The sequence below is a fragment of the Triturus cristatus genome, chromosome 3_1 (assembly GCF_964204655.1).
Source record: "Triturus cristatus chromosome 3_1, aTriCri1.1, whole genome shotgun sequence".
In the NCBI taxonomy this organism is placed as follows: domain Eukaryota; kingdom Metazoa; phylum Chordata; class Amphibia; order Caudata; family Salamandridae; genus Triturus; species Triturus cristatus.
The window spans coordinates 403,231,980-403,256,286 of NC_140583.1; the positions used below are offsets into that span (position 1 = coordinate 403,231,980).

General features: G+C 48.5%; 1 long non-coding RNA gene across 1 annotated transcript in view; it reads right to left on the reverse strand.

The window, feature by feature from the left end:
* The window catches only part of LOC146860331 (uncharacterized), a 229,028-nt gene that overhangs the window by 149,435 nt on the left and 55,286 nt on the right, over nucleotides 1–24,307 (reverse strand). The gene's annotated exons all lie outside the window — the stretch shown is intronic.

Sequence of the window (24,307 nt, forward strand, 5' to 3'; positions counted from 1 at the left end):
TGGTGAACGTGTTGCGGTTTGTGCCCCTTCGTTGTCAATGTTGATGTGCTGTGCACGTGATGTGTGTGTACCGCATTTTGGGGGAGTCGCTCCTGCAGCTCTGATTTGGCTGCCCCTTATCTCTTACGTGTGGTGTGCCTCTGACTTCTGTGCTCATACAGTGCTGAAATGTTGCATACTTGGCTACATAGTTCTCTTGGTGGGAGTTAGAGTCTGGTGCATGATTTGTCCACAACTGTGCTCTACTTAATTGTGCATGTGTGCCATTGTGTCCATCTCCCCGGCCCTGATCGTTACTCACCCTCTTGCTGTTGTGTCCAATCCTGTTGAGCAGTGTCCGGTCCCCCAACTCCTGCCACCGTCTCCCCACTGATGACTGTGGCCACCATTTCCTCCACATTCTCCAGCTCCTTCTGAGGAGCAGGACTGCCACCTCCAGTCTGCATTGCTGCCTTCCGGTTGTTGGTGAGTTTCATCTTGGTTTTGCACTTGACGTAATTCCAGCGCCTTTTGACCTCGTCCATTGTCCTCTTAAGCACTCCAACTGCATTCACCTTGTCCACAATGGCCTGCCATAGTCCATTTTTTGTCACCAATGACACAGTAGAGGTGATGAACAGTTGTTGATGATGTTCGACTACCTCCGTTATCAGGATCCTGTTCTCCTGCGGACTGAAGCGCTTCTTCCTACTCTTCTTCTCCTTGGCCTTCCCTGACCCGAGTTCCCAGGCAGGTCCTCCGGGGGGTTTGTGGGGTTCAGGTTCTCCTCCGTACTTGTTTCGGCAACATTCATGGTTCTTCGCTGTAGTTTGGCATTTGTTTGTGTGGTATTTTTCACCTTTTATGGTGATTGTTCCCGCCTGATGCGTGTGGATTGCAGGCCTGTAGCTGGCTTTCGCTGATTTTTGCATCGCGATTGGCCTCATCGCAGTTTTTTTTGCGTTTGTGTTTCGCATTTCTGCGGCGTGGCGTTGATTTTAACGTGGCCATTTGATGCGGTGTCTGGTGACTATCGAATGGTACCGCCGTGTTGTGAATACCTGGTTCACAACACGGCACCATGCATCAGCGCCAGGCCTTGTGGCAGCAATGCCATGAGGATGGTTTTGACATCATTGTGGAACCCAGCTACCTCTCGCCGATGTGCAGCCGTGGCAGCTGCTCCTTCCGCATTGACCCGCTCTATGTTCTCCATGAGCCTCCACATGAGTCCCAACTCCCGAGCGAGCTCGCTGGAGCCACTCTGACTAGACAGTTGTTCTTGTCTCATAGTCAGGACTCTAGCAATGTCAGCCATGGTTCATTGGAGAGCATGGAGTGGACTGTCGGTGTCCGTTAGGGACTGTGAGTGGTCCCTGATGGGACTTAGACGCCCACCTATGGCATCTAGTTTGTCTGCCATGCAGTCGAAGTCCTCCCGCACCTGTTCAGCCAGCTGCTCCTAGCATCCCAACACACGGCGTTGGAAGGCCATGTGCTCTTCGTGGTGGCCTGGGAGGCAGCAGTGGTGGTGGGTGCTGCCTGCAGTGTGGTCTCTGCAGGGGGTGGGTTCTCCTCATTGCAGCTGGGCTAACCAGCTCCTGGAGGTGTGCTGCGTAGACTGTCAATGAACTCTCGCAGGGCGTTGGAGTCAAAGGTGTCATGGTCCTCTTCGTCATCAGAGAAGAGAGGTTGGGACTGCTCTGCAGGAGGTGGTGATTGTCCCTCTTCAATGTGAAGGGGAGGGAGATGCAGTTTAACAATGTGTTCACATGTGTGTTGTCGCATTCTACATGTTTACATACAGACTGTATGACTGTGTACATCGTGGCTGTTTCGGAGGGGCTGCCCATTTGCTGCGGGACTGTGGACATTTCGACAACATCACGGCTGTGTGTTTGTACTTGTACATTATCAACTCACATTTCCCTGCAATGCCACTTGTGATTGGCCAGTGTCTACACCCAGTCAGCACCAGTTGTGTACTCTATTCTGCGGTGAACGTGTTGCGGTTTGTGCCCCTTCGTTGTCAATGTTGATGTGCTGTGCACGTGATGTGTGTGTACCGCATTTTGGGGGAGTTGCCCCTGCAGCTCTGATTTGGCTGCCCCTTATCCCTTACGTGTGGTGTGCCTCTGACTTCTGTGCTCATACAGTGCTGAAATGTTGCATACTTGGCTACATAGTTCTCTTGGTGGGAGTTGGAGTCTGGTGCATGATTTGTCCACAACTGTGCTCTACTTAATTGTGCATGTGTGCCATTGTGTCCATCTCCCCGGCCCTGATCGTTACTCACCCTCTTGCTGTTGTGTCCAGTCCTGTTGAGCAGTGTCCGGTCCCCCAACTCCTGCCACCGTCTCCCCACTGATGACTGTGGCCACCATTTCCTCCATGTTCTCCAGCTCCTTCTGAGGAGCAGGACTGCCACCTCCAGTCTGCATTGCTGCCTTCCGGTTGTTGGTGAGTTTCAGCTTGGTTTTGCACTTGACGTAATTCCAGCGCCTCTTGACCTCGTCCATTATCCTCTTCAGCACTCCGACTGCATTCACCTTGTCCACGATGGCCTGCCATAGTCCATTTTTTGTCACCAATGACACAGTAGAGGTGATGAACAGTTGTTGATGGTGTTCGACTACCTCCGTTATCAGGATCCTGTTCTCCTGCGGACTGAAGCGCTTCTTCCTACTCTTCTTCTCCTTGGCCTTCCCTGACCCGAGTTCCCAGGCAGGTCCTCCGGGGGGTTTGTGGGGTTCGGGTTCTCCTCCGTACTTGTTTCGGCAACATTCATGGTTCTTCGCTGTAGTTTGGCATTTGTTTGTGTGGTATTTTTCACCTATTATGGTGATTGTTCCCGCCTGATGCATGTGGATTGCAGGCCTGTAGCTGGCTTTCGCTGATTTTTGCATCGCGATTGGGCTCATCGCAGTTTTTTTTTGTGTTTGTGTTTCGCATTTCTGCGGCGTGGCGTGGCGTTGATTTTAACGTGGCCATTTGATGCGGTGTCTGGTGACTATCGAATGGTACCGCCGTGTTGTGAATACCTGGTTCACATGGCGTAAATTTACCACGATGGACTGCGATGTTGAGGGTTGTGTTAAGTAACTTTTGCGATGGTTATCACACGTTCTTGAGAATATACCCCTAGGACTTATAAAAGAGGGAAAAGTTCACTCTATAGCAACTGCAGAGGAGCCCCCAAACAACTCCCTGACTGCCACCCTGCTTTTACTGACGTCTTTGAAAAAAAGGCTCTCGTCTAGTCAAAAAGCAACGGAGCACTTCCAGGGTCACATGAAGTCAATGAGTAAAGTAGAGCTAGCAGGAGTGTGATGAAGTGTTTCCTAAAGATGTGAGTCTTAAAACTTTTTCCTAAATTGGAGCAATGTTGTGGCAGTCCAGATGATGTTCCAGATGCAGGATGCATATCTCCAAAAGGCCTACTATCTTGGTTTTCCAATTTTATACATCTTAATCAGTAGTCTGATTTTATCCTGGCTGTGGGTGTGCTGCAAACTACCAAAAAGGTTGAGCTTTTCTTTTAGATAAGTTGGGTGCTTGTTGTGATATTTTTTTAATGACGCAGTTGGCTATACAGTTAGTGTGGGCTACACGGAGGATACCATTAAAGACAATACAGGTCGCAGATGCTCTCTTGTTAGTTCCCTTGAAAGAGATAAAGAGTGTAGTGACGCACAACCAGCCTGTAGAAGGACCCCTATCCCGCATGCCTATTGTCAGATGGATGGTGTGCATGATGCTTTTCTTCATTGTCACAGTTAACTAATTCTATTATTAGCCTGTGCATCTGAGGCAAGGTGATCATATGTGGAAAAAAGGTCTGGAGCCAGCTACAGCTAACTAATACTGCCCTAGAAGCAGTAGAATATGGTGTACATACATCTGGATGTAGAATTACAGCTGGAAGACCTCATGCCTCTCCTTCTTCACCAACCTTATCATCTCCTTCAGCCAATCAACATTCTGGAACTATACCAGCAGCTGCCTTTCTTTGATTTTTCACATATTCAACTGCATCTTTGCTTCTTAAATGGACTGCTTTTGTCAAGATGTGTGCCCCCCTTTCCGCAAACAAAGCAACCACAAGGAGATGATTGACGGAGTGCTTAAACTGTTCAGACGCTTATCCCCAGTCACAGATCCGGACTGAATCCATCATCGTTCATTAGCTCACTTCACCACCCCAGTTCAGACCCAGCCATATGCAAATCAGTCTTGACCCTGCTCCTTGTGGGAACAGTCCAGCCTGAACTGCCAAGCCAGGTCTTCCCTGGACCAGAAACAAGCATCCTGGGTCCATTTTCGGGATAACACCCCTCATTAGCCAGGCTAGCTTGAATCCAGTGGCAAAGTGAGCAAGGGACCCACGTCTGGACATACCCTGCCAAATAAGGACGAACAAAGCAAACACAAGGAGATGATGGACAGAGTGTTGAAACTTTTGACACATTCCCACATTTACCAATAGTGGTAAATCTGGAAATGCTCCAAAAACCATGGGTAAATGCGTGGGCACACCCATGCTCCACCCATGGAGCGATTCCCTAGAGCAAAGTTACGCAAAGGAGTGATTTGTGCTGCGCTGGTACTCAAGATTTATCAAGCCACACCGGGCCATCCAATGTGGCCTTACTTGGCTTGATATATCTAACTTAAGAGTTGCTTTGCTCTTGTGTCCTGTTACGTGGCTCAACGCCATACAACTCTTTCATAAACATGCCCCAAGGTGTCTTTTTAGCTGGAGAAAGAGATGCAGAAGAAGAAGATGTTGGTGATGAAGAAAGCACAACCCATGGCTCTGATCCTAACTCAGGTGTCAAAATATTATTACTCTCAGGTGTAAACCTATCTCACGCTCATCCATGGCTGTCTTTATCGCGAACATTCAGAAGAACCTTTTCTTTCTGATGAACCAATAATTTTGATCCAATTATTTTGGATACAGAAGTGGTTGAATTGTCTTGCTACCCACAAGAGGCGATCTTTTCTGAGGTGCCAGACTCGCCACTGGCCATTTCGCTGGCATACACTTGTTTCTTGGGTGCAATCTTCACTATCTCATCCTTATCTAAAAGGTCAGGAGTCAGGAAATTCACAATAAGGAAAGAGCCCGAATCTGAGCTCTATTTCATCTGTGGAAAACATATAATAATTTCTATTAGCATAAGCTGAAGCCATCTTGTCTGTGGCATCCATTTTGTTAGCTATGTAATTCTTCTGTCTTCACTGCTGCTTGCCCTTCTATTCTGCTGGAGTCATCAACTTTAGTTAACTCCTTCTGTACTGGGCCAAAGCAATGTCTGTGTTGAGCAAAGGCCTGTAGCTGCAGAAATGCACCTGGTTAAAGATGTAACTGTCAGATAATTTGTGCTGCTGTAAGCAGTTCTGTTCCCCCTCCCACTTTGCTGACTAAGTGATTACTCTTCTGCCCTTGTCTGGCTGTAGCTATTCCTGTGTATGCTTGTACCTTCTATTTGTAACTACATGCTTACCAGTGCAGAAAACACAGTCTATAAGCACCATGGTCTGTGTATTCAAGCCACTACCTCCTGGAACACTTGAGGGTGTTGTATGGACGTGATCTCACTCATGAGTGAATAAACTTGTTATTTTGAATTCCAGCTTCAGTGCCAATCGCTACTTTGTTAGTCTAAGGACCCGTGGACAGAGAAGGGTAACCCCTGCCCCGGTGTGACTCTTAAAAAGGCACATTTCCACAGTTTGGTGCCTGACTCGTGGGGCTCATCGAAGACGCCGCTGTGAGAAGTTTGCCTGATATATGCTGTCCACTAGTTATAGTGGGCATCCTGTATCATTCCAAACAACCCCTTATGGTGAATAGGTCACAAACTTTATTGAAAGCTATCCTAGTGGTAGCTATGGAGAGCAGCCTTTAGGCTAAGTCTTGAAGGAATGTAAAGCAGCTTGTTTTACCAGTCCATAATCTCTTGAATGATCAATCAATCAATCAATCAAGGCATTTATATAGCGCGCTACTCACCCGGAGGGTCTCAAGGCGCTTGGGGGGGTGGGGTCTGCTACTGCTTGAACAGCCAGGTCTTGAGTTGCTTCCTGAAGGAGAGGTGATCTTGGGTCCGGCGGAGGTGGATGGGGAGGGTGTTCCACGTCTTGGCTGCCAGGTAGGAGAAGGATCTTCCTCCCATGGTGGTTCTTCGGATGCGTGGGACGACGGCGAGGGCGTGGCTGGCGGGTGGGGGTGTAGAAGGTCAGGCGGTTGTTGAGATACTTGGGGCCCTGGTCGTGGAGGGCCTTGTGTGCGTGGGTGAGGAGTCGAAACGTGATTCTCTTGTTGACGGAGAGCCAATGTAGGTCTCTCAGATGTCCGGAGATGTGGCTGTGACGGGGGATGTCCAAGATGAGTCGTGCCGAGGCGATTTGGATGCGTTGGAGACTTTTCTGTAGTTTGGCTGTGGTTCCGGTGTAGAGGGTGTTTCCGTAGTCCAGACGGCTGGTGACGAGTGCCTGGGTCACCGTCTTCCTGGTGTCAGTGGGGATCCATCGGAAGATCTTACGGAGCATGCGTAGGATGTTGAAACATGAGGATGAGACGGCGTTGACTTGTTTGGTCATCGAGAGGGAGGAGTCCAGGATGAAGCCCAAGTTTCGTGCGTGGTCCGTTGGTTTGGGTGCACTGCCCAGGGCCGTGGGCCACCAGGAGTCATCCCAGGCAGAGGGTGATGATCCGAGGATGAGGACTTCCGTCTTGTCTGAGTTCAGCTTCAGGCGGCTGTTCATCATCCACTCGGCTACGTCTTTCATCCCTTCGTGTAGGTTGGTTCTGGCGGTGTCTGGGTCATTGGTGAGGGAGAGGATCAGCTGGGTGTCGTCGGCGTAGGAGATGATGTTGAGGTTGTGTTGGCGTGCGATGGCTGCGAGGGGGCTCATGTAGACGTTGAAGAGAGTGGGGTTGAGTGATGATCCTTGTGGTACGCCGCAGGTGACGTCGGTGGCCTCGGATCTGAATGGGGGAGGCGGACTCTCTGGGTTCTTCCGGCGAGGAACGAGATGATCCACTTCAGTGCCTTCTCTTGGATTCCGATGTTGCTGAGGCGTTGCACTAGGGTGCGGTGGCAGACAGTGTCGAACGCTGCGGAGAGGTCCAGGAGGATGAGAGCTGCTGTTTCCCCGTTGTCGAGCAGGGCTCGGATGTCGTCAGTGGCTGCGATGAGGGCGGTCTCAGTGCTGTGGTTGGCTCGGAAGCCGGACTGTGAGTGGTCGAGGGATCCGTTCGTCTCGAGGAAGGCGGCCAGCTGTCTGTTGACGGTCTTCTCGATGACTTTGGCAGGAAACGGGAGGAGCGAGATGGGGCAGTAGTTCTTGAGGTCGGTGGGGTCTGCTGATGGTTTCTTCAGGAGGGCGCTGAGTTCGGCATGCTTCCAGCTCTCCGGGAAGGTGGCGGTGTTGAAGGAGCAGTTGATGATGTCCCAGAGTTGGGGTGCGATGACGGAGTCAGCCTTGTTGAAGACGTGGTGAGGGCATGGGTCGGTTGGCGATCCGGAGTGGATGGTGTTCATCGTGTGGATGGTGTCTTCAGTGCTGACCGGGGTCCAGGCGCGGAGGATGGTGGTGGGGGGTGTTGGTTCTGTGGTTGGGTGCGTGGTCTGCGCGCTGAAGCTGTTGTGTATGTCTGCGATCTTGCTGTGGAAGAACGAGGCGAGAGAGTCGCAGAGGTCTTGTGAGGGAGTGATGTCGTTGATTCCGGCGCTGGGGTTGGAGAGCTCTTTGACGATGCTGAAGAGTTCCTTGCTGTTGTGTGCGTTGTTGTCAAGTCGATCCTTGAATGCTGTCTTCTTGGTGGTGTGGATCAGCTGGTGGTGTTTGCGGGTGGCGTGCTTGAGGGCGGTCATGTTGTCTGTAGTCTGGTTTTTTCGCCAGGCTTTCTCGAGGGTACGGCAGTTCTTCTTGGAGTTCTTGAGGTCGTCGTCGAACCAGGGGGCTCTCTTGCTGTTGGGCCTGCTGAGATGGTTTTTCAGGGGTGCGAGGTCGTCGGCACAGTTGGTGATCCATTGTGTGAGGTTGTTGGCTGCTCGTTGGGGTCCGTTGATCTGGCGGGAGGGTTCTAGTTCAGTGATGTGGTGAGCTGGTCGGTGGTGATCTTGCTCCAGCTTCTGCGGGGGACCTGTTGCGAGTGGTGGTGAGACGTGGTCCTTCTGAAGCTGAAGTGGACGCAGCTGTGGTCTATCCAGTGGAGACCGGTGGAGTGGCTGAAGGAGATGTACTTGCTGGAGGAGAAGACTGGGTCAAGCGTGTGGCCGGCATAGTGAGTGGGGGTGTTCACCAGTTGCTTGAGTCCGAGGTTGGCGAGGTTGTCCAGCAGGGTGGTGGTGTTGTTGTCGTTGTTGTTCTCCAGGTGGAAGTTGAAGTCCCCTAGGAGAATGTAGTCAGCGGAGGGGAGGGTGTGTGAGCTGATGAAGTCTGCGATGTCTTCGCTGAATTGTGTGCGGGGTCCTGGGGGTCTGTAGATGAGGGTGCCTCTGAGTGTTGTCTTGGGGTCGGTGTGTATCTGGAAGTGAAGATGTTCGGCGGCTGGGAGGGTGTCATCGGAGTTGGTCGTGATGCGGATGGTGTTCTTGTGGACGATGGCGATGCCTCCTCCTGTCTGGTTGATGCGGTCCCTCCGGGTGATCTTGTATCCGTCCAGGATGGCGATGGCGATGTCGGGCGCTGAGGAGGCGTTCATCCAGGTTTCCGTGAGGAAGGCAACGTCTGGGGATGTAGTGTTGAGCAGGTCCCATAGTTCCACGGCGTGTCTGTGGACGGAGCGGGTGTTGAGCAGGATGCACTTCAGGTGGTTGTTGCTGGTGCTCGGCTTGGCGGGTGCGGTGCGGGTCCGGATGCAGGAGAACTTGCAGGGTCGGCAGGAGAAGGGTCCATGGGTGCATCCTGGGGTGGCTCGGTGGCAGCCGGGGATCCGGCCGGTGTTGAGTGCGTGGAGGGTGGCGGCGTCGTACGGTCGGCGTGGGCCAGGGGGTCTGGCGCTGTGCGCGGTCCAGGCGTGGACGGGCGCAGACGGGCTTGCCTTTAGCGCGCCTTCGGCGCGCATAGGGCGCGCCCGCTGCGCGTATGCATGGACTCCACCATAAATGGCGTAGTGGGAGGGGCGGAGTGGGAGGGAGGAGCAGCTGGGAGGCGGGAGAGGGGTGGCACAGGGAGGGGAACAGGTAGAGAGGCAAGAGGGGGGCGGGGCCGCAGGGGAGCAGCGGCAGGGAGCGGGGAGGGCGAGAAGACGGCGAAAGGTGAACCGGAGCAGGAACCAGAGAAGCGGGCAGAAACGGCAGGCAGGGACACCGGGCACACTCAAGGAGAGCTGCGCGGCGGGTGGAGCGACCGTCACCGACCAGAGTCAGGTCAGGTCAATGATCAAATGAAAGGACAACCACACCAGGTATATATTTAAAATATATATATTTAAGATAAAACACACCCCTCTAGTCTCTTTATGAGACTGGAGTTCGAAGTACTTAATTTAATTTACAATTTAGCAATCAACAGTAATAGCACAAATACAAGTTTGGGCCCTAGGGGCGTATCAAACCATATACCAATAATGTGGTATAAGAACCACGACTGAGCTAGACACAAGGTCTAGAGCCTGTAGAAGTGCTTGGACCACAAGGAACCACCCAAGGTAGTGACACAGGGGACCCACGGGGGCCGCGTGCAGTGTGAGAACACAGCCACGAATCGCCGTTTACTTCTATGGGGAATGTCGCTGTTAGACTCCGGGTTCTCTGGTTGGCACAGGTAGGTACTTGTGACAAGCAGGGAACCTTTCCTCTAGTCAGGATAAGGGGGTACACCCCTAAAATAACCCCTGCTCACCCTCTAGGTAGCTTGGCGCGAGGAGACAAGGCTTATCTCAGAGCGTTATAGGTTAAGCATTTGTGAACACATACAGTAACCAAGTGACAACACTACGAATGGACACCACACAGGTTTTATATCAAAAATAAGGATTCTTTATATAGAGTTACCACAAGACCATTAAACGACAAAAATACACAATACTGTTACTTTAGATGGTAGAATTTTGCTTAGTTCTCTTAAGTTCTTAAATGCGACACTTTAAGTCAATGTACCTTTTAGATGCGACACGCAGGGCAACAAAAGTATTGCAACGATGTTGATGCGATGAAGTTTTTGGTGCAAAGAAATAAAGACGTGAAGATCTTCCAGATGCGTTACGCTTCTCCGATGTTGCAAGAAGACTCGACTCGATGCGTCAGCCTTTACGCGATGCGACGACAGCGGCCTTGGCAGCGGCACTCTTCTCTGACGTTTGCGAGACGCTTCCGCTCGATGCGATGTTGCAGTGGCGACACCCCTTTACGCGATGCGACGACAGCAGCTCCGACGGTGGCACGCTTCTCCGTGGGTGCGAGGCGCTTTTCTTGATGCGGTGCAATGCGACAGCTACGATGGCTGCGATGGCGACACGCTTCTTCCTCGATGCGAGACTCTTCTCTTGATGCGGTGCGATGCGTCAGCTACGATGGCTGCGATGGCGACACACTTCTTCGGCGTTGCGAGACACTTCTTGGATGATGAGAGACGCTTCCGCTCGATGCGATGCTGCAGCGGCGACACACTTTACGAGATGCGACGACAGCAGCTCCGACGGCGGCACGCTTCTCCTTCTTGAGTCACGCTTCCAGCTCCTTGCGACACGCAGTCCCTCAGAAGGCCCAACAACAGCAGCAGGCACTTCCAAAGAACTCTGGGGAGCTGGGGGGTGAAGTCTGTTGTTCCTGAGACTTCAGCAGGAGGCAAGCTCTATTCCAAGCCCTTGGAGATCTTTTTAAGCACAAGTTGAAATAAAGTCTTTGTAGTCTTTCTCCTCTCCTTCAGCAGCAAGGCAACCACTGCAGGCCAATTCCCCAGGTCAGGGCAGTACTCCTCCTTACAGCTTTCCCAGTTCCTTCTCCTCAGGCAGAGGTTCTTCTTGTCAAGAAGGATCTAATTTCTTGGGAGCAGGGTCCCAATACCTATAACCCTAATTCATTTGTTCCTCTGGGGTAGAGGGGCCGTTGCCCAGTCCAAACCAGTTCCTGAGCACTTTGTTGACATGACTTTGACTTTTCATTCAGGGTGCAGGGCAGAGACATCAGCCGCTCCACAGGGGGTGGAGCCAGCATTGTGGTGGCAAAGCACAGCCCTATTCAGAGTCCAGGTGCACTCCTCCCACCCATCTGGATGTCAATCTCTCTATTCACCACCAGGCTACCTAGCCCTGCCCCTCTGGGTTTCCCCAGCCCTGTCACTCACACAAACCAGACAGGCAGATACACATCATAGCAGAGGCGGGCTGAAATGGTTAGGCAAGCAAATACCAACTTCCTAAAAGTGGTATTTGCAAACACAGAATATTAAAATAAACTTTACTAAAATATGTATTTTATTATTCTGAGTTCAGGCATACTAAACTCGAATTTCTACCATGTTCCCTGGGTCTGTTAGGATCATAGGATGTAACAATTCTAACAGCCCATTCTGGCCTATGGGAACAGGTAGCCTTGCAAAAGTGAAAAACGAAAATGGCTGTAATTCACTATTAGGACATGCCACACACATCAGGGCTTGTCCTACCTTATGCTTACAATGCACCCTTCCCTTGGACCTACCATAGGGGTGACTAATATGAAGTTAAGGGAAGGTTTAGGGACTGGGAAGTGGGTGCACTCGCCCAGTCAGCATGACAGTAACAGACTGCACGCAGGTTCTGCAATGGCAGACCTTAGACACATTTTACTAGGCCGCGTCTGTGGGTGGCACAACCAGTGCTGCAAGCCCACCAGCAGCATTTGTATTTACAAGCCCTGGGCACTCCTCGTGCACTTTACTGGGGTCTGACAGTAAACCAAATAAGCCAATCATGGAATCCAACCAACATATACATTTTAAATAGGGAGCACTTGCACTGTGGCACTGGTTGGCAGTGGCACAGTGCTCTGAGCAGCTAACACCAGCAAAACACAAGAGGCACAGCGACAAAAAGTGGAAGGGAGACTCACGCCAGGGTGCCAGGTCTAACACGTGTCCCATCCAGCTGAAAAGTGGGGAGAACTACCCTACCCCAGGGAGTTCCTCATCACTAAGGCGGAAAAATCTGGACTGACCGTCAGCATTGGCGTGATCTGTACCAGGGCGATGTTCCACCGTGAAATCCATACCCTATAGGGAAATGGACCACCTCAACAGCTTTGGATTCTCACCCCTCATATGCATCAACCATCTGAGGGGCCTATGGTCTGTCTGAACCCGGAAGTGAGACCCAAACAGGTAGGGTCTTAGCTTCTTCAGCGTCCAGACCACAGCAAATGCCTCACACTCAATAGCACTCCATCTCTGTTCCCGTGGAAGTAACCTGCTGCTAAGGAAGGCTACAGGTTGATCTAGGCCCTCCTCATTAATCTGTGAAAGAACAACCCCCACACCATGCTCTGAAGCTTCTGTCTGAATGATAAACTCTTTGGAGAAGTTGGGAGCCAAGAGTACGGGTGCCGTGCACATAGCAGCTTTCAGGGCCTCAAAAGCTTTCTGACAGGTGTCAGTCCAAATCACTTTCCTGGGCTGCTTCCTAGAAGTCAGCACTGTCAAGGGGGCAACAATGTTGCCATACCCCTTGACAAACCTCCTGTAGTACCCGGTAAGACCTAGGAAGGCTCTCACCTCTGTCTGGGTTTTGGGTGACTCCCAATTCAGGATGGTTTCTATCTTGGGTTGAAGGGGCGCCACCTGGCCGCTCCCAACCTGGTGCCCCAAGTACACCACGGAACCCTGCCCGATCTGGCACTTACTCGCCTTGATCGTGAGGCCTGCCCTCTGCAGCGCCATCAACACTTCCCAGAGGTGGCGCAGGTGTTCTTCCCAAGTGGAGCTGAACACTGCGGTGTCATCCAGGTGGGATGCACTGAACGAGTCCAGTCCAACCAACACCTGGCTGACCAACCTCTGGAAGGTGGCAGGGGCATTCTTCATCCCAAAGGGCATAACCCGGAACTGGTAGTGCCCATCTGGGGTGAAAAATGCTGACCTCTTTTTGGCCCCCTCGGTCAAGGTGATCTGCCAGTACCCAGACGTTAAATCAAACGTGCTGAGGTAGTTGGCAGCCCCTAGCCGATCTATGAGCTCATCAGCTCTGGGGATGGGCTGTGCGTCAGTCCTGGTGACTGATTTGAGTCCTCTGTAGTCTACACAGAACCGGAGTTCGGGTGTGGCTCCCGGCGCTGCAGCCTTTGGGACCAAGACCACTGGGCTGGCACAAGGACTGCTGGAGGACTCAATTACCCCGAGTGCAAACATCTTGGAGTCCTCCTCCTTGATGCAGGCCCTCACCCTGTCAGTCACCCTGTAGGCCTTGTGCCTCACAGGTGTACTATCCCCAGTGTCCACATCATGGACGCACCAATCAGTGACACCGGGAACCAGGGAAAACAGATAAGAAAATTGTCCCAGCCGCTGGCGACAATCATTCTGTTGTGCAGGGGTCAAGGCGGAAGAGAGGATGACACCATCCACTGACCCATCTTGCTCCTGGGCTGACAGGAGGACAGGAAGAGGCTCGGTCTACTCTTCCATCCCAGCATCTGTTGCCAAGAGCATGCCCACTTGGGACCTCTCCAAGTGGGGCTTGAGGCGGTTGACATGAAGGACCCTTAAGGGGTTCCTTGGAGACCGCAAGTCCACCAAGTAGGTAACTGGACTCTTGCGCTCCACAACCTCAAAGGGACCGGTCCACTTATCCTGGAGCGCACAAGGCTCCACGGGGGCCAAGACCCACACCTTTTTTCCAGGCTGAAGCTCTACCAGAGTGGCATTCTGGTCGTACCACCGCTTCATCTCCTCCTGGCTGGCTTCCAGATTTGCCTCAGCAAGTTGCCTGAATCGCCTAGTCTGATTTCTGAAGGCCAGCATGTAGCTATATACATTCTGGGGAGGTTTCCTGGGAGATTGCTCCCAGCCTTCCTTGACCAGACATAGAGGTCCTCTTACTGGGTGGCCATACAGGAGCTCAAGGGGCTGAACCCCAGAGACTTCTGTGGCACCTCACGGTACGCAAAGAGAAGGCATGGCAAGAGGATGTCCCACTTACGCCTCATGGGTTCTTCCAGACCCATTATCATACCCTTGAGGGTACGGTTGAATCTCTCAACCAACCCGTTTCCTTAGGGGTGGTAAGGTGTGGTGAACTTGTAGGTTACACCACACTTTTGCCAAAGGGATTTCATATATTTGGATATGAAATTGGTACCCCGGTCAGACACCACCTCTAGAGGGAATCCCACTCTGGAGAAAATTCCCATCAGTGCACGTCCCACCACGGGGGCCGTCACTGTCCTCAGAGGGATGGCTTCCGGGTACCGGGTGGCATGGTCCACCAGGACCAGGATAAACCTGTTGCCCATGGCTGTCCTGGGGTCCAGTGGCCCCACAATGTCAATCCCCACTCGCTGGAATGGGGTACCGACCAAAGGGAATGACTGGAGTGGAGCCTTCTGCTTCCTTCCACTCTTTCCACTTGCCTGGCAAGTCTGACAGGTCCTGCAGTGAGTGTCTGAACTCCTACGCATTTGTGGCCAATAAAAGTGGGTGACAAGCCTTTCAACGGTCTTGTCCTTCCCCAAATGTCATACCAATGGCACATCGTGAGCCAGCCACAGTAGGAAGGTTCTGAAGTTCTGGGGTACCACCAGCGCACGGGCTGACCCAGGCTCAGCAACCTTAGGCTCTGTATATAGGAGTTCGTTCTCCCAGTAAGTGAAATGTGACCCAGACTGATCACCTGCGGCCTGGTCTGCAGCCTGCTGCCGCATACCCACGAGAGAAGGGCATTCTTTCTGTGCCTTACAAAAGTCCTCCCTGGATCGGCCTCCTTCCTGCTGCCAATGGGTCAGCTCAGGCAGGTCCCCCAGTTCAGCTATCCGTTCCCCAGTAGGCTTCATGGCATCCCCCTCAAGGTCTGCTTCCACCTGAGCCGTGAGAACTTCAGGGGCCGGTTTCCCGCGCCCCCTGCCTCTTCTCTCTAAGGCCGGTCCCTGGGCCTCCCTCTCAGGCTCCAGGACCTCTTGAGCACCTCTACTTGCTGCCATGGACCGTGTGGTGACACACGCCCAATCCGGCATACCCAACATCTCCAGGTGAGCACTCCGCTCCACCTTAGCCCAAGGTGAGCTCTCCAAGTGGTTCCCTAACAGACAGTCTACAGGCATGGCGGGCCTCACAGCTACCTGAAGAGTACCAGAGACCCCCTCCCACTCATAGGGAACCTGAGCCACCTTGCAGTGACTCTCTGTGTTGTCAGCGGCAACAACTGGATAGAATGCTCCTGGGACAACCTGCTCTTGAGACACCAGGTGACACTTGACAGCTGTCACACTGGCTCCTGTATCTCTGAGAGATTCCACCCTACGGCCATTGATGGTCACCCACTGCCTGTATTTCTTAGTGTTATCAGGCAGCTGGGTTTGGGGGACCATCTCACAGTCTCCTAATGAGACAATGGACATCTCTGCGGGACCCCACCCACCTTGGACTGCCATCTTCTCCCCCAAGGCTACACTAGTCATCTGCCGGGGCGGAGCACCAGTGGGTGCTGGTTTACCATACAAAGGACACTTTAAACCAGAGGCAAAATGCCCCATGTTACCACACTTGTAACATTTTATGGGCCCCTTTTGAACAGGTGGACCTGTCGGGGCCCCGGTCGGTTTCTGGGGTGGGGGAGGCCTTTCCCTTGGGGATTACTTTGGGGCCTTCTTGGGAACTCCCTCTGTTTACCCTTGTCCCCCCCACTCTTCTGATGGGGACCCTGCCCACCTTTAGTGGAGTCTCCCACTGGACCCTTGTGGAACCTGGTACTGACCCAGCGGTCCGCCTCCTCAGCAAGCTTCCTAGGGTTAGTCAGCCTACTGTCAATCAGGTGCTGACGTAGCTCAGGAAAACAATTACTGGACAAGTGCTCCCATGCCATTAAATCAAGAAGCCCTTAAAAATCATCAACCTTGCTACCCTTCACCCAACCATCCAGTGCTCTGCAAAAAAAAGTTACATACTCCACATACGTATTGTTTGGAATCTTAGTGCAACCCATGAACCTTTGCCTATACAACTCAGGGGTCAATCCATATCTATTCATCAAAGCTGCCTTCATATGGGGATAAGAATTATAGTCATCTAAAGGCAAGTCTAGCAGTGTGTCCCGCCCCTCACTAAGGAACCGTCCCTACAACCCCGCTCCCCAATCCTTCTCAGGGACCCAGTGGGAAGACATGGCTACTTCATAGGCTTTGAACCACTGCCCTATGTCATCATTTAAAAACATTTCTTTTACTACATCTTTTGGTATGTAAACTCTAGATTCTACAGGCATTGACGGAGTGCTGCCACCAGAGGGAGCATTTTCTAAACTCTGGGCTTTCAGCTCCAACTCCCTCAAAACCTTTTCATGTTCATACTGTAGCTTTTTTTCTTCTAGGGCTAACTTTCTACTTTGCATTTCAAATTCTAACTGCCCACTTAACTTGAGCTTGGGAAGCTCCAATTCATGCATCCTACACTCTTTTCTATCTGCCAGCTCCTATGGAGATAGAATTTTACTAGAAACACTGCTACCGGCAGGGGAAGGGGTTGTCCTTCCTCTTGGACCCACTGGCCCATCCAGCTGCCCCTCATGATCAGTGGCATTCCTTGCTTCTACCCAGGCCTTTAGCGCCTTGTAGAACTCTGCCTTGTTTTTACATCCAGTAGTAGAAACATTAAATTTCCAGCAGAAGAACTTTAGCTGTGATACTTTGTAGCTTTCCAGTTTCTCTTCTTCCCATTCCCATTCATTATCAACAGAGACTATGGATGCTGCTTTCTCCACCATGGTTAAGCTTGGCAGTACTCAAAAATAGAAAGTCCCTAAAAGAAATCTACCAACAAGTATTGGTTGCGTTAAGGTCTGCACTCACTAAGTAGTGTTCACCAATTACTGTACATGAGTCACAAATGCAAGTCCAGAATCCTCACCGCTGACCACCAATGTTAGAATCCGCGTTCTCTGGTTGGCACAGGTAGGTACTTGTGACAAGCAGGGAACCTTTCCTCTAGTCAGGATAAGGGGGTACACTCCTAAAATAAACCCTGCTCACCCTCTAGGTAGCTTGGCGCGAGCAGACAAGGCTTATGTCAGAGCATTATAGGTTAAGCATTTGTGAACACATACAGTAACCAAGTGACAACACTACGAATGGACACCACACAGGTTTTATATCAAAAATAAGGATTCTTTATATAGAGTTACCACAAGACCATTAAACGACAAAAATACACAATACTGTTACTTTAGATGGTAGAATTTTGCTTAGTTCTCTTAAGTTCTTAAATGTGACACTTTAAGTCAATGTACCTTTTAGATGCGACACGCAGGGCAACGAAAGTGTTGCAACGATGTTGATGCGATGAAGTTTTTGGTGCAAAGAAATAAAGACGTGAAGATCTTCCAGATGCGTTAAGCTTCTCCGATGTTGCGAGAAGACTCGACTCGATGCGTCAGCTGCAGCGGTGTCACCCTTTACGCGATGCGACGACAGCGGCCTTGGCAGCGGCACTCTTCTCCAACGTTTGCGAGACGCTTCCGCTCGATGCGATGTTGCAGCGGTGACACCCCTTTACGCGATGCAACGACAGCAGCTCCGACGGCGGCACGCTTCTCCGTGGTTGCGAGGTGCTTTTCTTGATGCGGTGCAATGTAACAGCTACGATGGCTGCGATGGCGACACGCTTCTTCCCCGATGCGAGACTCTTCTCTTGATGTGGTGCGATGCGTCAGCTACGATGGCTGCGATGGCGACACGCTTCTTCGGCGTTGCGAGACACTTCTTGGATGATGCGAGACGCTTCCGCTCGATACGATGCTGCAGCGGCGACACACTTTACGAGATGCGACGACAGCAGCTCTGTGCAGCTCTGTGCGTGTGATACAATCCAACTGAATGCATGACTGCACAAATAGTGTTTTAGCCGTGCTCATTGTAATTGGTTCCTTTTTTCATAGGTTTTAAGACTACCATGGATGTTATGCTCCCTCCTTTTTGATAAAAGGTAAAAAACAGGCATGTTGCACAGTTGCATTCAAGTGCAGAGGTGTTTAGTAGTACTAAGTTTCTCCCTGTCTTTTTAGCTCCTAGGTCCTGATGAGAGTCCCAAGAATAGACGGGGCTTGAAACGCGTCGACCATAGCTTTTGGGCCAAAAGAGTTCAAAATAATCTTTTCAAAATTCGCATCCTTTTTGTTTAATGTTGAAAATATCTCTATGGCCCTTTTGAAAATATTTCTTAGAAGAATTTAAAACAATTGTCGATTGGTGTGTGGTAATGTGTATGTGTGAAACTGCGCAGTATGGTATGTGAATGAATGTATGGTACAATAGATTTGAAAAAAATTGTGTGTGTCTGAGGTGATAAAGTTTTATATGTTCACAGCTAATGTTTGTCCTGAGTTATATGTTTTCAATTTATTCTCTTTAAAAAACCATTTAAAAAACTGAAAAATAAAATTTCGCATGAAATAATTCAAAGAAATAAATATACAGGTGATACAAATAGTTTAAAGGTTTATGTTGTTTCATTCAATATAATTCTCCGCTAAAGAAAGGCGGACAACAAAGTTTTTCTCAGTATTGGTAATTCTGTTGTTACTTAAGTTTTGAGGCTTTTCCTTACTGATGTATGCCTAAACCTAGTTTTTGTTGACTTGGATTTAGCAGAGGGCTCTCTGCGAGGTTTTTGTGCAAGGTGTCATTGACACTTTTCCGCGCCGAACAAAGTTTAATAATTCATTATTTAGTAAGATTAGTTTTGTAGTTGAAGAAGGTTATCCATTCTTATATGAGAGCTGTGTTCTTTGAAAAAAGATAGTTTTTATGAGTGAATGTGAGTATGACAGAAAATGATACCTTCGCTTATAGCGAAGAACACATAAAAAAACTACTAGACGCCCCCCCACTGTTTGCATCAGCAACATTAAGTTCCTCAGCAAAAAATCAAAATGAGGCAGACAAACTACTGCGGCTAAAGAAAAAACAAATAAGAACTGATCTACACGGACACTTTCTAATTCAACATCTGAAAGCAGGAACTATTCCAGGTGGACTCCAAATCAAAAACGTCCCAGTAATTTTCATAGAGGACCCCCAATACAAAAAAGGATATAGTCTAATAGAGACAAAGTGCAGCAGAGATTTGATGGTCTTAACAGTTGAAACGGCGCAACGCATTTCAAAACAACAACTGGATGAGATTGCTTTACTAGAATCTGAGATAAAAACAAATCAGAACATTACGGACTCAAAAGCACTATTGGAGAAAGTAGAGAAAGAGATTTCTGAGTTCAAAGATTACACAGTGAATCAAAAAGAAAACAAATTTGAGAAGGACAAAAAGAACTTTTCCTTAGACAGAGTATACCCATACCTTCAGCCTGACTTCTACCTTTGTGTGGATTCACGGAGATTCCTCCAAGAATACCAAGGGAGATCTTCAAAAAACTTTATAAATTTTTCAGAAACCTCATCATCCTCAAGTGGCAGTGAGGGAGAGACAACTGAAGGATTTAGAAACAATAATAGAAGAGGCAACCCACAACAACAACAACAACAAGTAATTCCTTTTTTAGGCAGAGGACAACAGAGAGCTCGCGGAAGAGTCAGATTCAACACCCAGCCATGGGAGATGTCCACAAGAAGGCAGAATTACAAAAACTAGAACCATCATTGGTGTATAATCTATCAAAGAAAATTTTGACGCAAGAGGAGCAAAGTATCTTGGAAAAGGGTTTATCCTTTGTTCCTACAAAAAACACCAACTTTGTCAGACTGAAGATGGAAGCAATTGAATTCTGTCGTAAGATCAGATTGAAAACATTTTTTGCACAAAATCCCTACACAGAGATAGTTGAAAACACAGGCCTGAAGAAAAAGTCTTCGTTTTGCCCCCCCAATAACAAAATTCCGAAGGAAGTCGTTTTGTTTGAAAAAACAATCTTGTCATCCATCTCCGAAATGGAGAAGAAAAGGAGATGGGTTAAGTTTAACACCACAAAAAACCAAATGCAAGCTCTAGCTAATCTCCAAAGAGACACTTCAATAATAATCAAACAGGCCGACAAGGGTGGATCAATCATTGTGTGGGATAGTGCAGACTATACCGCGGAAGTAATGAGACAGCTAGAAGATAAGAACTGCTACCGAAAGATTAACAAAGATCCAACAGTGGAGCTACAAAATACTCTGTTCCCATTGTTGGAAAAAGGCTTTGAACAAGGATTTCTGAATAAAAAAGAACTTGAATTCCTACAGAATAAAAATCCACGGACTCCATTGTTTTATGTCCTTCCAAAGATTCACAAAAATTAGTCTGCACCTCCAGGTAGACCTATAGTCTCAGGCTGCGATTCACTGTTAGAACTCATCTCTAAATTTGTAGACCACTTCCTCAAACCATTCATTCAGGAAGTACCCTCATTTTTACAAGACACGACAGATTTTATCAATAAATTGGAGCCACTTTCTTTCAATGCGGAGACAAACTATCTAGTGACACTAGACGTAGTTTCCCTTTATACACAAATACCCCAGGATGAAGGCCTAGCAGTGATTAACCAATTCCTGGAAAGTAGACCGAGACCAACAAGAGTGCCAACAGAATTTATTATGGAACTAGCTAGTTTCGCCCTAAAGAAAAATTATTTCAACTTCAACGGCGATTTTTATTTCCAAATTCGAGGAGTTGCGATGGGCTGTCCTTTCGCCCCAGAATTAGCCATATTGTTCATGGCTAAGTATGAATGAAGAGAAATTCGTCTATAGTGCCAATCCATTTTCCATCTGGATTGGCAATTGGATGCGCTATATTGACGACGTCTTCATGACTTGGACAAGCACGGAAAATAATTTAAAACAATTCTTCAACTGGCTTAACAATCAAACACAGGAAATAAAATTCAGCATGAACCACTCCCAGATAAAAATTCCATTTCTAGATGTGGAGGTCTATCCTGCTGAAAATAGACTGGTCACTACACTGTTCAAAAAACCAAGCGATCGAAATAAAGCATTACACTTTTCAAGTAGCCACCCAAGGAATCTAAAAGAGAATCTCCCTTTCGGCCAATTCCTTAGAATCAGACGGAATTGTTTCTACAAAGACGAATATATACACCACGCTGGGAAGCTTTTAGACAACTTAAAGAAAAGAGGCTACCCCAAAAAATTACTCAAAAAGTCAATGAAAAGAGCATGGTGGACCCCACGCGAAACTCTGTTGGAAAAGAAAATCAAGGCTCCCTCTGAAAGGATAGTGTGTGTCTCCACTTTCTGTCCCAATTCTAACAACTTAAAAAAAGCAATTAATCAAAACTGGCATTTGATTAAATACCTGGATCAGTCATTGAATGAAAATCCACTTTTTGCATTCAAAAAAGATCGTAGTATTGCGAACCAAGTTATAAGAGCAGCTATGCCAACGACCAAAAAAACCTCGTTAAGAGATTATGTAGGACTTCCACCAATAGCAGGACACCATAAATGCGGGACCTGCTTATGTTGTGATTCGACGGAAGAAGGGACATTGTTTACTCACAATTCAATCCATTGGAAACACGAATCCTTTACAAACTGTAAAAGTAGATCCGTAATTTATGGAGTAAGATGTCCATGTAACTTACTGTACATCGGAAAAACAAGTCAAGAAATCAGAGCCCGGATCTCCCAGCACAAATCAAGAATTAACAAGAATGTACCGAACGCACCACTAGTCAATCACTGGAAAACACACAACCATCAGATTAAAGATCTTAAATGGACAGTGATCTCTAACGTAGAACAGGATTCAAGAGGAGGAGACATTGACATAAAATTGTCAAGGAGAGAAGCCATGTTAATTATAAAATTCAATACGGCTGTAAATGGCTTGAATGAACTTTCCGAAATATACAACTTGAGATAAAGACAGTTCCTACAAATGCCGCCACTCCCCTCGAGGATATTTACTATGATCTTTTTCCACTCGTGCAAATGAAAATGCGCCCTTAACTATAAATTGCACAAGAGAAAGTGGGAGTCCGCGAGACTCGAACTACAAGTCCCAAGAATCCTTGGACTACTGAGCTGGATTAAATCTCACGAGACTTTCTACCCAAATGCGGAACACAGAAGGATTTGTCTCCACCGCGGAAAGAAGTGTATAAGACTCTAAGGTAAACGAGCTGGATCCCTCCCTCATGTTTCTCTCTCGTAGCTGAATATAGAACAATTTAACAGTACGCGGGTTGTTTCTAAGTATCCCTCCTTGTGCGTTTAACAGAGTGAAACGAAGTTGTAGAAACCAAACGAGGACACGGACAATTAAGCGTCGCGACCGCTGGAAACACGAAGGTACTTTCGACTCCACTCCAAAAACCGCCATAAGAAACCTGATCATAGAAGTGGGTGTTTCATTTAGTTATTTCTTTGTTGCAGCACCGTAGAAACAATCTTCTACGATACGCCGCTCCCAGCGAGGAGACTTCCGAGCAGCAATAAGTAAGTGACTAAATGCAGCCTTCTAACTTGCAAATAACAGGTGTTTGGATTCAAACTAATCCCCCCATTCCCGTTCTTCACAGACAAATATTCATACCTCCAAGACGAGACAAGACACACAAAAAGTAAGCATGTGCGTGTGATACAATCCAACTGAATGCATGACTGCACGAATAGTGTTTTAGCCTTGCTCATTGTAATTGGTTCCTTTTTTCATAGGTTTTAAGACTACCATGGATGTTATGCTCCCTCCTTTTTGATAAAAGGTAAAAAACAGGCATGTTGCACAGTTGCATTCAAGTGCAGAGGTGTTTAGTAGTACTAAGTTTCTCCCTGTCTTTTTAGCTCCTAGGTCCTGATGAGAGTCCCAAGAATAGACGGGGCTTGAAACGCGTCGACCATAGCTTTTGGGCCAAAAGAGTTCAAAATAATCTTTTCAAAATTCGCATCCTTTTTGTTTAATGTTGAAAATATCTCTATGGCCCTTTTGAAAATATTTCTTAGAAGAATTTAAAACAATTGTCGATTGGTGTGTGGTAATGTGTATGTGTGAAACTGCGCAGTATGGTATGTGAATGAATGTATGGTACAATAGATTTGAAAAAAATTGTGTGTGTCTGAGGTGATAAAGTTTTATATGTTCACAGCTAATGTTTGTCCTGAGTTATATGTTTTCAATTTATTCTCTTTAAAAAACCATTTAAAAAACTGAAAAATAAAATTTCGCATGAAATAATTCAAAGAAATAAATATACAGGTGATACAAATAGTTTAAAGGTTTATGTTGTTTCATTCAATATAATTCTCCGCTAAAGAAAGGCGGACAACAAAGTTTTTCTCAGTATTGGTAATTCTGTTGTTACTTAAGTTCCTGAGACTTCAGCAGGAGGCAAGCTCTATTCCAAGCCCTTGGAGATCTTTTTAAGCACAAGTTGAAATAAAGTCTTTGTAGTCTTTCTCTTCTACTTCAGCAGCAAGGCAACCACTGCAGGCCAATCCCCCAGGTCAGGGACAGTACTCCTCCTTACAGCTTTCCCAGTTCCTTCTCCTCAGGCAGAGGTTCTTCTTGTCAAGCAGGATCTAATTTCTTGGGAGCAGGGTCCCAATACTTATACCCCTAATTCCTTTGTTCCTCTGGGGTAGAGGGGCCTTTGCCCAGTCCAAACCAGTTCCTGAGCACGTTGTTGACATGACTCTGACTTTCCATTCAGGGTGCAGGGCAGAGACATCAGCCGCTCCAGTGTGAACATGTCTCTCCCTCTAGAAGAGTGGAATGCTACCCCCGCCACCAGAACTGACGTGGGGTAGTATTCCAAAGCGTTTGACACCAAATACGACATGTTTCCGTGCAGCCATCCCAAAGTTAGCATTTACCACGAGGTTATAATGTACTTAAGAGTATATGGTCAGGCTGCACCACAAACAGCATCAGAGGAGGTACTCCGAACGCTGCAGAGGGGCTCTGCTCATGCAGGTGCACCCTCTCACATATAAACCAAGCACTCTGCCTTCAGGATTGTTAAGGCCTGCCATAGGAGTGACTTATAGGTTTTATACGTGTGTGCAATGGTAGTGATATAGGTAGCCTATACCACTGTAAGGGGTGCAAGCACCACCTTACCCAGGCTGCAGTAGCAGACCTGTGGTGTCATTTTGGAGTGCTTCCCAGGGGTGGCATAATACATGCTTTAGCCCCTGGTAGGCCTCTGAGGTACCTATGCCCTCGG